Below are 14740 nucleotides of genomic sequence, written 5' to 3'. Positions count from 1 at the left end.
AGTGCTGTCTGCTCTGAGGCTCCTCACAGTGCTGTCTGCTCTGAGGCTCCTCACAGTGCTGTCTGCTCTGAGGCTCCTCACAGTGCTGTCTGCTCTGAGGGTCCTCACAGTGCTGTCTGCTCTGAGGCTCCTCACAGTGCTGTCTGCTCTGAGGCTTCTCACAGTGCTGTTCTGGCCAAACTTGCTGCCCAGTACGGGCCTCCTGTCAAGTCTGCCACCCAGTCCGGGCCTTCTGCTAAGACTTCCGCCCAGTCCAGGGCTCCTGCCAAGTCTTCTGCCCAGTCCGGGCCTCCTGCCAAATCTGCCGCCCAGTCCAGGCGAGTTTGTGACTGAGTTTGTATAAAACTTTTTGTTTGCATATACTGAAAGTATAGATTGTTCGGAAGATCATATCTCTCACTTAAGTCCATGAAGGAACGTGGTGCATGTTCACCCATCAGGTGAGGTGAACATGCATCGAGTACCAGCGTGTTACCTCTGTCTCATAAATGGTGACCACGGTATATTGGATCCAGTGTTTTAGTCTTAGTTTCCATCTGGTTCTATTCTACACATGTGTCAATCATTATTCTCTCATTACCTCCCACTCGCTCCTATTGGCCTTAATGCTTTTGGAGCACTATTTAAACCTCCCAGTTCCTGCTCCCTGGATCCTGTTCTTCAAGTTACTTACTCTTGTCAGGATTGAGCTCTCCTCGTGTGACTTACCCGTGGTTGCTGTGCATCATTGCTTCAAGATCTGTTGTGTTTTATCTCTGGTGCCTTCATTGGAACTCTCGCCTTATCAGGTCTCCACTGCTGCATTCAGTGTCTCAACTACAGCTTCATTCATTGGACTTCTCTGCTTTACTATTGTAACTCCAAACTTCACTAGGAACCTGCTACACCTGCTGCATTAAAATACCAGCTAAAAGGATCAGCTAAGTCTTCATTATTGCTGTTTCACTGAACTGTGGCTGTATCAGTACTCAATTGCTGTCACCCGTTTTACCACTTAAATGGATCAACCAAGCCTTTTATCATTGCAGTTTCTACTGAACTGTTGTTGCAATCCAACTGTGGTTGTTTGAGTTATCATTTAAATAGATCGGCTATCTCTGTTATCATTTCCGTTTCTACTGAACCGTTGCCCTACCAGCTATTCTTCTACCGTAGTCCTGAGTTACCACTTAAAGGGATCAACTAGTTCTTCAACATATTTGTGTCTATTGAACTGCTGCTGTACCAGTAACTCATCTGCGGTTCCTCTGGGTTACCATCTAAACGGATCAGCTTGTTCTTCATCACATTTGTTTCTATTGTACTGTCACTGTATCAGTGTTCTGCTGTTGTTGCTCTGAGTTACCATCTAAATGGATCAGCTTGTTCTTCATCACATTTGTTTCTATTGTACTGTCGCTGTATCAGTGTTCTGCTGTTGTTGCACTGAGTTACCATCTGAACGAATCTACTGGTTCTTCATCGATACCGTTTACATTGGATTGCTCTTCTCAACTAATTAAATAACTTCCTCATTGTTATTGTCTTCAGTGAACTTTACCTGTTATTGTCATATTCCTTCCATATTTGGCTCCACCTATATTCCTGCATCACTCGTTTTGGGAACCGCGTCCTGCGGTAATAGGTGTGTCTAAGCCCATGCCCTCTCCTAGGGTCATGGTGAAAAACACCTACCGTTAGACTCCGTGCCCCAGTTCGAGCATCTGTCATCTGCAGGTATACAGGACTCACTAAATTTTCCAGATTTCGTGACATCCTCGAAGGGTAAGCAGAAGTCTTAATGCACCCCTGTGGGAATCGTGGATGTCTCCACAGCGGACTAAGTGGTGATGGATAAGGGGCCAGAGCATATTGTTTGTTCAGTTTATCCCAAACCTCCATCGTGAAGCGAATGGAGGGGATAGAAAAGGCTTAGACTGGTCTGATACCCCTAGGAATCCAAAGCAATAAACAAACTCCTATGTCAGGGGACAACAATTCCTCGATGTCCACCCATTTTTTGAGTCCTACGGGCTTGGTAATATTTATCAAATAAAGGAAGGCCCAGACATTACATTTGGAATTGGCTAAACAAAGGCTACTACATCTGGGTCTTTTACCCTGCCACACAAATTTGCCACAGAGAGATTGAATAAAGCTCAGGAAGGAATCTGGAACTTTGACAGGGAGGGTGTCACTCACCGGACTGTGAGTGCTTCTTCCCGGACATTTAGGAACCGTGGCCGTCCTCCATCCTGAGGGACTGCGCATGCGCAGCCCTTTCTATACCTCCAGTGTATGTTCCTTTAACTTAATTGGCAGATCAGGCAACCTCCCTATATTAAGCACCTGTGGTCATCACCACATTGCCTGATCTTGGAGTCTCATTCCCCATGAGTCTCTGAAGGTGTTCCTGTGTTTCCTCGTTTATTCAGCCCAGCTGATTCCTGTGGTTTCCAAACCACTTCTACCTCTGTGGTTTCCAAACCACTTCTACTACTGTGGTTCCCATACCACTTCTACCATCTACTGTATCATCGTGACTGTGAGCTGATTCCTATCCGCTGCCTCCGTGCACTACAGTCTTCTAATCACTTCAACTCTACCATGTATCATTGGGACTGTTAGCTGATGCCTATCCGCTGCCTCCGTGCACTACAGGCTTCAACCACATCCACTCACCTGTTCATGATTGTGACTGCCAGCTGATTCCTATCCGCTGCCTCCGTGCACTACAGGCTTCAACCTGCAACTCGTCTGTGTTTCATCATCGTGACTGTTGGGCTGATTCCTATCCGCTGCCTCCGTGCACTACAGTCTTCAACCTGCAACTCGTCTGTGTTTCATCATCGTGACTGCTAGCTGATTCCTATCCGCTGCCTCTGTGCGCTTCAGTCTTCAGTCCTTGTCAACTCTACCGTGTTTCCTTGAGTCTGCTGCCACTATTGCTACCCGCTACTCTCCGTGATCATCTGTTCCAGTTCAACTCTGCTCCGGGGTCCCATCGTTACTGCACCTGCTGGTTGCTATTGGCTACCTCCGTGTTCCCGCAGAGACCCGCTGCTGTTACTTCTCAGCGCTACGCATCCATCTACTGCTGATCCGCTCTCCACGCCTTCCTGGGTTCCCTGCTGGTCTACCTACCTGTGCGCTGCACCTGCTAGACCACCGCTTCACCCATCCAGGGACTTTGCATCCTGCCGGCCTCCTGCCGTTCAGGTATCTCTGCACTTCTGTCTGACTGCCTTCTCCTGAACCACGGTATGCATACTTCCCATTGACTGTGCTGTGTATTGCATACCTTGCTGGACTGTGTTGGTTCTCCTCTGGAGTGTACTATCCGCTGAGTCTATTGCCATCATTGACTGTGTTATCTCATGCTGGATTACTTCAAGAGACTTTCTATATTGGCAGTGTTGTTCAGTCATTTATACATTTATATTGTGCATATTACTGTGGATCAAAGTCAAGGTGCCCGTGTATATATTGTGTTGCAGTCTCTCCCCGTGCACCTCCTCACATAGATATTCAGTGGTACAACTTGCTAGTGGCAGACCACTGACCCCTGTTTCCAGTTTCACCTGCTCCAGTATCCTCTCACATAGCAGTGGTACAACTTGCTAACGCAGACCACTGACTTCCCGGATACCTCCACTTGGATTCCATTCCTTCACTCAGACAGCGGTACAACTTGCTATCCGCAGACCGCTGACTCTCATCACCTCCTCGTTTCTGTTGGACATTCCTCCTCACTATAGCAGTGGTACAACTTGCTACCGCAGACCACTGACTACCTTCACGTGTCCTTTGTCCATACAGTTCCTCGTGTATTACTACCTCCATATTGCCAGTGCTGCTAGTCATAGACTTTCCTGAGCATCTCATCATCTGCTATTTCCTGTTCCGTGATCACCCTGCTACCAGAGTACCATATTACCACCTATACTGCTCTGGTAAGCCTATCACCTGGTGATCCCTGGGTAAAGACTCCTAGTGCCCGTGACAGTAAGATCAGGCCATGACAGACCCAGATACGGAACCTACAGCCAAAGAGATGCTGCGGCATCTGGTTACCCGTATTGAGCAACAGGAAGTTCGCCAACGGCATTTACTGCGGTGTTACCAGGCGTTAGCTTCCCAAAGAACGTCCGTGCAAGATGCCACAACTACTGTTGATGCTCCTGTGCCTTCCTCCGTTTCCCCAGTGCCATCCCAGGTGTTTACGGCTTCCACGCTTCACCTGCCTACTCCGTCAAAATACGATGGAGACCCCAAAACTTGTAGGGGTTTTCTTACTCAATGCTCAGTTCATTTTGAGCTCCAACCTCAAAATTTTTCTACCCATCGTTCCAGAGTGGCCTATCTTATTTCATTGTTTTCTGGACAAGCTCTCGCATGGGCTTCCCCTCTGTGGGAAAGAAACGATCCATTGTTACAGGATAGTGCCGAATTTATTTCCACGTTTCGAAGTGTATTCGATGAACCAGGTCGTGTTATTTCCGCTGCATCCAGCATTCTCCGTCTTCGCCAAGGATCTCGCACTGTGGCTCAGTACGTCATTCAATTTAGGATCTTAGCCTCTGAACTTCAGTGGAACACTGAAGCATTAATTGCCGCCTTCTGGCAGGGGCTTTCCGATAAAATTAAAAACGCACTGACTTCACAAGAACTACCCTCCTCTTTAGAAGATTTGATCTCTCTTTGCCATCGTGTAGACCTGAGGTTTCGTGAAAGAGAACCTGAGAAAACAACTTCGGTTAAAACACCTCTTCTCTCAAATCCTCAATTTCACCCAGCTTCATCTCCGGTGATACCCATGGAGATAGGTCGCTCCAAATTAACTTTAGAGGAGAGGGACCGAAGAATAAAGAATAGACTTTGTATCTATTGTGCCGATTCTACGCATATGCTCAATTCTTGTCCCAGGAAATGCCGGGCTCTAACCAATACTGGGGAGATAAGGTTAGGGTTCCTGGAGTCCTCTCCATCTTCTACGAAATTAAAAGCCTGCGCTTTTGATGTTACGATTTCCTTTGCTACCAAATCCTTTGAGTCACAGGCATTGATTGATTCCGGAGCAGCAGGAAATTTCATTTCTAAATCCCTAGTGAATCAATGGTCCCTACCAGTGATTACTTTGAAAACACCGATTACTGTGACTGCTATGGATGGATCACGTCTCATCAATGGTCTCATCACCCAGAGTACGTCTCCAGTAACGCTTCAGATTGGTGGGCTACACCATGAAGAGATTTCGTTTTTAATTCTTCCTGTTACGACAAGTCCGATTGTCTTAGGCCTTCCATGGCTTCAATGTCATTCTCCCCAGATTGACTGGCGCACTTCTCAAGTTACATCTTGGGGAGCTGAATGTCATCATCGTTGTCTCTCTCAAATGGTTTCATTCAAAAGACAGCATTCGTCTATTCCACCAGGTCCTCCTCCACAGGATCCTTCATCTACGGATCTGTGTGATAAGGTTCAGTCTGAACGCCTTCCTTCTCATCGGGCGTTCGTGACGTCATCGGACGTTGAAGATGGATCTCAGGAGCCATCTTCAAAAAGTCAAGTGCTGGTGGTTCACGGTCACCATCCGTCTTTTCCGGAATTTCCTGCCCTCCCTCCCACCCAAGTTCCTGCTGTGGAGACTGCTTGTCAGACCTTCAAAAATATCTGGTCTCAGGTCAAAACCTGTTTAAAGAAGACATCTAACAAATATAAGTCTTTCGCAGATAAGAAGAGGCGGGCTATTCCACCACTAAAAATTGGAGATCGTGTCTGGTTATCTACCAAAAATATTCGTTTGAAGGTTCCATCTATGAAATTCGCCCCTCGTTTTATTGGTCCATATAGGATCATTCAAGTTATCAATCCAGTATGTGTTAAACTTCTTCTTCCTAAGAATCTTCGGATTTCCAATGCCTTCCATGTGTCCTTACTCAAACCTCTTATTATCAATCGTTTCTCGACTCCTCCATCAGCTCCGCAGCCAGTTCAAGTTCATCAGGAGGAGGATTTCGAGATTACTGAGGTATTGGATGCAAAAATTTCGCGAGGAGTCCTCCGTTTCCTCGTTCATTGGAAGGGCTTTGGTCCTGAAGAGCGTTCATGGATCAAAGCTGAAGATCTTAATGCTCCTGCCCTTCTGAAGAAGTTTTATTCCAAAAATCCGGACAAACCCGGTTCCAGGCGTTCTGTGCCCACCTTTAAAAGGGGGGGTACTGTCACTCACCGGACTGTGAGTGCTTCTTCCCGGACATTTAGGAACCGTGGCCGTCCTCCATCCTGAGGGACTGCGCATGCGCAGCCCTTTCTATACCTCCAGTGTATGTTCCTTTAACTTAATTGGCAGATCAGGCAACCTCCCTATATTAAGCACCTGTGGTCATCACCACATTGCCTGATCTTGGAGTCTCATTCCCCATGAGTCTCTGAAGGTGTTCCTGTGTTTCCTCGTTTATTCAGCCCAGCTGATTCCTGTGGTTTCCAAACCACTTCTACCTCTGTGGTTTCCAAACCACTTCTACTACTGTGGTTCCCATACCACTTCTACCATCTACTGTATCATCGTGACTGTGAGCTGATTCCTATCCGCTGCCTCCGTGCACTACAGTCTTCTAATCACTTCAACTCTACCATGTATCATTGGGACTGTTAGCTGATGCCTATCCGCTGCCTCCGTGCACTACAGGCTTCAACCACATCCACTCACCTGTTCATGATTGTGACTGCCAGCTGATTCCTATCCGCTGCCTCCGTGCACTACAGGCTTCAACCTGCAACTCGTCTGTGTTTCATCATCGTGACTGTTGGGCTGATTCCTATCCGCTGCCTCCGTGCACTACAGTCTTCAACCTGCAACTCGTCTGTGTTTCATCATCGTGACTGCTAGCTGATTCCTATCCGCTGCCTCTGTGCGCTTCAGTCTTCAGTCCTTGTCAACTCTACCGTGTTTCCTTGAGTCTGCTGCCACTATTGCTACCCGCTACTCTCCGTGATCATCTGTTCCAGTTCAACTCTGCTCCGGGGTCCCATCGTTACTGCACCTGCTGGTTGCTATTGGCTACCTCCGTGTTCCCGCAGAGACCCGCTGCTGTTACTTCTCAGCGCTACGCATCCATCTACTGCTGATCCGCTCTCCACGCCTTCCTGGGTTCCCTGCTGGTCTACCTACCTGTGCGCTGCACCTGCTAGACCACCGCTTCACCCATCCAGGGACTTTGCATCCTGCCGGCCTCCTGCCGTTCAGGTATCTCTGCACTTCTGTCTGACTGCCTTCTCCTGAACCACGGTATGCATACTTCCCATTGACTGTGCTGTGTATTGCATACCTTGCTGGACTGTGTTGGTTCTCCTCTGGAGTGTACTATCCGCTGAGTCTATTGCCATCATTGACTGTGTTATCTCATGCTGGATTACTTCAAGAGACTTTCTATATTGGCAGTGTTGTTCAGTCATTTATACATTTATATTGTGCATATTACTGTGGATCAAAGTCAAGGTGCCCGTGTATATATTGTGTTGCAGTCTCTCCCCGTGCACCTCCTCACATAGATATTCAGTGGTACAACTTGCTAGTGGCAGACCACTGACCCCTGTTTCCAGTTTCACCTGCTCCAGTATCCTCTCACATAGCAGTGGTACAACTTGCTAACGCAGACCACTGACTTCCCGGATACCTCCACTTGGATTCCATTCCTTCACTCAGACAGCGGTACAACTTGCTATCCGCAGACCGCTGACTCTCATCACCTCCTCGTTTCTGTTGGACATTCCTCCTCACTATAGCAGTGGTACAACTTGCTACCGCAGACCACTGACTACCTTCACGTGTCCTTTGTCCATACAGTTCCTCGTGTATTACTACCTCCATATTGCCAGTGCTGCTAGTCATAGACTTTCCTGAGCATCTCATCATCTGCTATTTCCTGTTCCGTGATCACCCTGCTACCAGAGTACCATATTACCACCTATACTGCTCTGGTAAGCCTATCACCTGGTGATCCCTGGGTAAAGACTCCTAGTGCCCGTGACAGAGGGTTTGAAATAGATATAACAACCTAAGTAGGACATTTATTTTAATAGTATTAATTCTCCCGAACCATGAGATATAAAGGGAATTCCAGGCGAGTAAATCTTGTTTAATTATATTTAGCAAAGGGGGATAGTTAGCCTGAAACAAAGTTTTTTCATAAGTTGTAAGAAAGAGGCCCAGGTAACGAATAGCACAAGGGCGCCACTGGAAATCAAAGTTAAGTTCCAATAACTTCTTTGTGTGAGATGGAAGGTGTAATGCGAGGGCCTCCGATTTAGAATTATTCACTTTATATCCGGAGAGAGAACCAAAATTCTGCAGCTCCACAAATAGATTAGGGAGGGAGGTCTGAGGTGAGGATAGAGGACGTCATCTGCAAACAGAGAAATCTTATATTGACTACCACTAACCTGGATTTCCTTCACGTCCGGGTTCAGTCGAATCCGAGCAGCCAGTGTTTCAATACATAGCGCATAGATAAGAGCCAAATGCCAAACATGGATGAACCCAAGCCATTTGTCGAGACCGAGGAGGACGGATTATGGTATAAAGGTTGAATTCCCTGAAGAAAATTACCAAACAATCCAAAGGTTTTAAGAGTTTGAAACATAAATGGCCTGGGTAGCCTATCAAAGGCTTTCTCTGCATTTAATGATAAATTTGCAGAAGGAAGTTTGGATTGATTTAGGAAGTCAAAAGTATTCTTGAAGGTGAGAGCCTATCTGTTCTTTAAACAAGGGAAGTTTAAACAGAGATTAGTTTAATCTCCAGAGCTACTTTTAGAATTATTCAGAAGATCAAACAAAGCTGTGACTACCGAATGATCAGACCAAGGGTTGGGGAGTATATCAGTACGTGTAAGAAGTTGCATAACTTTACTACAGCCCATTATCATGTCAATTCTAGAGTAGGATTTATGTGGAGGTGAGTAGAAAGTAAAATTATGAGCTGAGGGATTAAGGTCCCTCCAGGAGTCAAACAGACCAGCCCCAGCCATGTGTTTGATTAACGCTTTTGAATTAGAAGTAGGTGTGGGGCTATGTTGCATACCAGACCTGTCCAGTTCCCCTGACAAAATAGTATTAAAGTCCCCACCTATCAAAAGAATACCCTTCTGTATTTTATGTAATTCTAAAAAAAATTGTTAAAGAAGCTAGAACTATTAGGGGCATACAAGTTCGCCACAGTAATAGTTTGTTGTCTTACCTGGCCACCAGTATAATGAAGCGGCCCTCACGATCTAGACTAGAAGCTGTAAGCTGAAAAGACATGGAGTTCCTGATCATGACTGCAATTCCACATCTCTTGGCTGGCAGGAAAGCATATTCCACAATGGGAAATCTACGAGAGGACAAGGAGGGATGGTCGCCATGCTTAAAATGTGTTTTCTGCAAAAATACAAAATCTGCTTTCAAGTGTTTTACAGTTCTGTGTAACATTGACCGCTTTTGGGGGGTATTAAGCCCTTTAGCATTGATGGATACAAAAGTGAGAGACATGGCTCCCTGCACCAGGAGACTTACAAAAGTGAGAAAAAGGAGCGGAGGTAAACAGGTAGAGTTAGAGTATCAGGAAAAGAAAAGGGAGGAGAAGAAAGGAAAAGGAAATGGGTAGTGGCAGAGGGGTAGGGGTAGATAGTGGTCAACTAGTCCCCCCAAAAAAGGGAATGAGGGGAGGAGTGGTCACTGAGGTTGAGCCCATGGAAAAGTGGGAATTTGATCCGTCCTAAATGAAACAGGTCGAATGGGCTCAGAGATTGGGTTTGCAAGTATTTGGAAATAAGGTAATAGTAACAAGGAAACTGTGAAGACTTTACTGTCCACACACTCCTAAAACCCAGAATGTATGGGGGAACAAGGCCGGGCAGACAGATCCAGCCCACCCCGCCCAGAAACACACACTACAATTAGATGTAAACCCTATAAGGTGTAACAATAAAACAGCAAAATAACTGCAAAAACATTTCAATCAATAATTAAGACAAGATATATAACCTATGAACCTGGAAAACCTTTAATTTCCACACAACCCAATGTGTTGAAAAGCGACCATGTCCCATAACCAACCCCTCGGATCCTCAAACCTTGGGCAGGACCACAATCTCTCCACAGACCAACCCGCGGTAGACGGGTAGGTTAGATCAGTAAGAGGGGCAACAGGACATGACCACGACTCAAGCCACAGATGGCTACATTTGAAACCTAGTAGGAAAATAAAATGCATCAGAGGTTTGAAAACACTAAATATGCAGAATCAAGTATAACTAGTTAATATATAAGCAACAACTAGGCTTAACCGTATTACAAAAAAAAAGGCAAACAGGCTAACTGAACTATAGCGAGTAGATTAGTCTCTACAAACTAACTACAAAGAATTCCTTTTAGCGGAGTTGTTGGACAGTACTTGTCCGGACTACCATAACACGGGGAGTGGACCCGCAAAACGGATGCCAGGCAATCACGGGAACCTGAGTCTCAGACTAGAGGGCTGACATATAAAAAGGTAACCCAGGGGAAAGAATCGAAACAATAACTTCACGGTTGAGAAACCAGATCTGATGCCACATGGCCCAAGTCGAGTTTTCGCAGCAGGTCTTTACCCTCACCCAGATCCCGAACAGTGAATTGACGCCCTCCTGCTTCTGCGATTAGGCGGAAAAGGAAGCCCCATTTATATTTATATCGATGTTCACGTAGAGTTCTTGTGACTTCCCTCAGTTCTCTACGCTTCAAGATTGTAGAAGGAGCCAGATCATGAAAGATTTGAACCTTAGAATCTTCAAATAGAATATAGGGAGAGTTCCTACTTGCTGAAACTATACTATCCTTAGTTTTAAAGGAGAGAAATTTAAGAACAACATCTCTGGGAGGTTCAGTGTCTTTAGGTCTGGAGCACAGAGCTCTGTGGGCTTGTTCAATAGGTATGGCTTGATCAGAGAGCTCGGGGACTAGAGCTTGAAAGAGACGAACCAGATACGGTTCTAGCTGTTGGTGGTCCACTGATTCCCGAATCTTACGGATCCGAAGATTGTTCCGACATTCTCTATTTTCAAGGTACTCTGCTTTATCTTTAATGAACATCAGCTCCCTCTGAAGGTAATCAATATCTTGCGTCGCTTCCTGCAACATTTTGGAATTTGATTCCACCTTGTGTTCAATGGAAGCAGTACGTTTAGTCAGTTGCGCAATTTTGTCTTGGAGATCAGCTGACAATTTTTGAAATTCGACTGTAAATGAGCTCTGAAGAGAGGCCATCATAGCCTGAATAGGCGCCAGAGCGTCTGCGGACTCAGTTGGAATTACAGATGAGGCTTGAGGAGATGGAGAGGGGGAGGTGGTATGCGCGGAAGAATCCTGTCTTGTGATATGATGAAGGGTCCCCGTCGGTGTTCCCCTCCTGTTCTTGGAACTGTTTTTATGCATAATAGATAACGGAACACTCAATAGGATTTATAGACGAAAAGAGTGTCTCTGGACAGGCCGGGCCAGATAGATTTAATAAAGCGGCCATACAAAGAAGAAAAGGGCACATTCCAGACTAGTGAGTGTTGTTTAAGGCTTGAGTAGTTGTAGTAACACTTATTTACAATGAGCACACAACAGCTGGATAAGTGTTACTGTTTAGCCACTAGATGGCGATATAAACACACTGACACAGTACCTGTGCTGAGTAGTAGCTCTGTGCTTGATCCCCTGTCAGGGGAGTAGTAGAAATGGAAAAACTCACTCTCCAATGGCTCCCACGGGTAAGAGGCCTCCGTTATTGCGCCACAAACCTCCTCGCACAGCAGCCAGCAGGGTAGGTCAGGGGGTCACGGGTCCCGCTGTGTTCGCCTGAACGCAGCGCACGGCCGCTATATATGCTAACCAGGTGGCAGAACCCTCTGATCTGCAGAAGGTGGAAAGGGTGCAGCAAGTCTCGGGACAGGAGCCAAACCTCTCTCCCATACACCCCATGCAGGAGCTCAGCTGGGCCGGTGGGGAAATTCACTCACACCCCCCAGGTACAGATCCAGTTGCGATGGAGCCGGGTGACCTCCGTGCCGACCGGAAGTCCAGACAAAAATGTATCATGTTTTAAAAGTGTATCTCGAACATTATTAAAAAATGCATAGCGTACTCTTCCATAAGCAATACATACATAGTAGAGTACATACAACCTCCACACAGATAAAGGGTGTGAGTCAGGATTAGAACTCATGACTATTTTTGGAAGGTGGATTAACTAACCACTAAGGAAACGTTATATTTGAAAAAAAGAGTGAGAAGCTCAACAATACAGCATGCGTGCTACAGATGAAAGTGCTAGTTAATAGTACTCTTAACTATTACATTAAAATATATGGCAATTATGAATCTCACAGGTAGCTTAATAGTTAGCACTTTGGTTTCACAAAAGTGGCGTCATGAGTTCGAATACCAAGCATGGCCATAACATCTGTGTGCAGCTTGTGGATTTTATTCATTAATGAAAGAAACATCACAGGAAGTTGGCTCATACCAGCTTGTTTTTTACTTTGGGCTTAAAAAGTAATCCAGTACATGCTCGACCACAATGACAAATCTTCCCTCATATTTAACATGTATCTCTCACTCAAATGCAACTTTATTAGGGCAATTCTCTTTTTTTCTTGCTGACAATGTTAATGTTTTAACTTTCAAAAAGGATGATGGCCCACAGGTTACCCACACATTATTATGTGCATGCTGACAATTATTACTAGGAATGGCCTAAGAGGGAAGGGTGTTGATTTGGAGGGGACAGGCTCCTTGGAGTTAAATGCCACATTTCATTGTCTGGAAACCTTGTTTTATCTGCATCTACGGCTTACAGGTTATGCTATGTACTCGGCTTTACCCAAACAGGTTTCTTTTGTTGAAATGCAAATAGCAAATGCGAACCTTTTTTTCCTCATCTAGTGCTTGTATGTTATTTACCGATCTTTGTATAGAAAAATACTATAACCAACACAGGGTCAACATGGTGGCTTTAGTATCTAGCACCTCTGCCTCCCTGTGCTGGTGTTATGAGTTTGATTCCTGACCATTGCCTTATGTGTATGGAGTTAGTGTTCTTCCCATGTTGTTAGTGTGGATTTTCTTCCAAAATCCTAATCCATACTAGTGTATCTTCGTTTGCTGCTAACAAATTGACATGAATCTGTCTGTGTTCCAGCTTTTACATTGTAAGCTGTTTTGGGACAGATTGTCTTCTCTGGACTCTTAGGCAGAATTAGTGGTGCTATATGAATGGTGCAATGATGATGTAGTGTTAACCAAACAATCTCGGTTAAATGTTAGTATTGTTTAATTGAAATTTCCATTCTTTCTTGTCCTTATACCTACATGTTGTGCAATTGTAATATATTAATAAAGACACACATACAAATGATTCTGTTTAACATATTTATAACATTTTCAAAACAATATAACTATTTACATTAAAGAAAAAAAGAAAAAAACATTAGTCATAAAGACTTTTCCACAAAGTGTTTTTTTTTTTTTTTTTTATATATTTTTGAATTTTATTTTGATATTTTTTAGTTTTTTTTGCTAATTTTCTATTTTAGCCACAATTTGTGGTGTCGAAGTTGTATAATTGGATGAACGAAAGTATATTGGTTAATATTGTTTTATTGGTCGATTGCACTCAGTATGCCACGCTACATGTGGCATAGGGCGATCGCAAGGTAAAATATGCACGTACACACTCGCATTACAACATTTAGTTATTTATATAATTCATATTCATATTGGTTCCGTTGCACAGTAATTTATGAGCAGATAGTATTTAGTTTATTATTAGTTTATATAATATGATTATATGTACACTTCAGTGTTATTTAAGGTTAAGGTTATAGGAAATGTGTCATGTCTGATATCATTCTAATCCCCTATTCATCAGCAAATGTCCGGTTCCATCGCCGAAGAGATCGCATATTGCATACTCTAGTTATTGATGTTAGGGAATAAATAGCCAGATTGATATCAGACAGTAAAATGCTAATGGACTAATTGTAACTGGAGCACATCCCCTGGAGAGATGACCCTCACCTTTGGATTCCTTAGTCTGAACTAGCCTATGACCTGTTTACCCTGGACCCACCCGAAGTCTGGACCTATAGAAGCAAGCCACGTGTTTTCTATTGTTCTCTCTGTAACACTAAATGTATATATGATCAAAGCTGCTCTCCCAGTCCTCAGTCTACTCTGACCACAGTATTCCATAGAGATATACTGTCCACTGGGTCCCGTGGGAGCACAGCGAGCACATGCGATAGCAGTCGTATGTATTTATCTTTTGGTATTGGCTGTATTGTACTGTATTATAATATAATCATGTATTGAACTGTTAAACTTTGCATCTGCTAAAATAAATCACTTTGTGCGTTAGAAACACAATACAATCGCTTGGGCAATGCTTATTTGAAAACGATACAATTACTTTAATAATTTGGGGGCTCTATGTTTGGAGGTTACATTATCGGCAGGTATGCAATGCTTACGGTTTTCGGTTCCTCAACAAAGGGTGGATAGACGGATGCGTCTCATACGGGAAAGAATGCAATGTGTTGAAGACCTGTGGTTCACTCTGTGTTGCGAAACCAAATGTCTGCTGTTGCATAGTCTGAAGGAACGCTAATTTGAATCTAGGGACAAGAAAGAAAAATGTTTCTTTGTATTGTCGTTTTGCGTTTTAAAGGGTATTGCATTGCATAAGGTATGT

This window comes from Mixophyes fleayi, chromosome 7 (genome assembly GCF_038048845.1).
Source record: "Mixophyes fleayi isolate aMixFle1 chromosome 7, aMixFle1.hap1, whole genome shotgun sequence".
In the NCBI taxonomy this organism is placed as follows: Eukaryota; Metazoa; Chordata; class Amphibia; order Anura; family Limnodynastidae; genus Mixophyes; species Mixophyes fleayi.
This window is presented reverse-complemented; position numbering follows the sequence as displayed.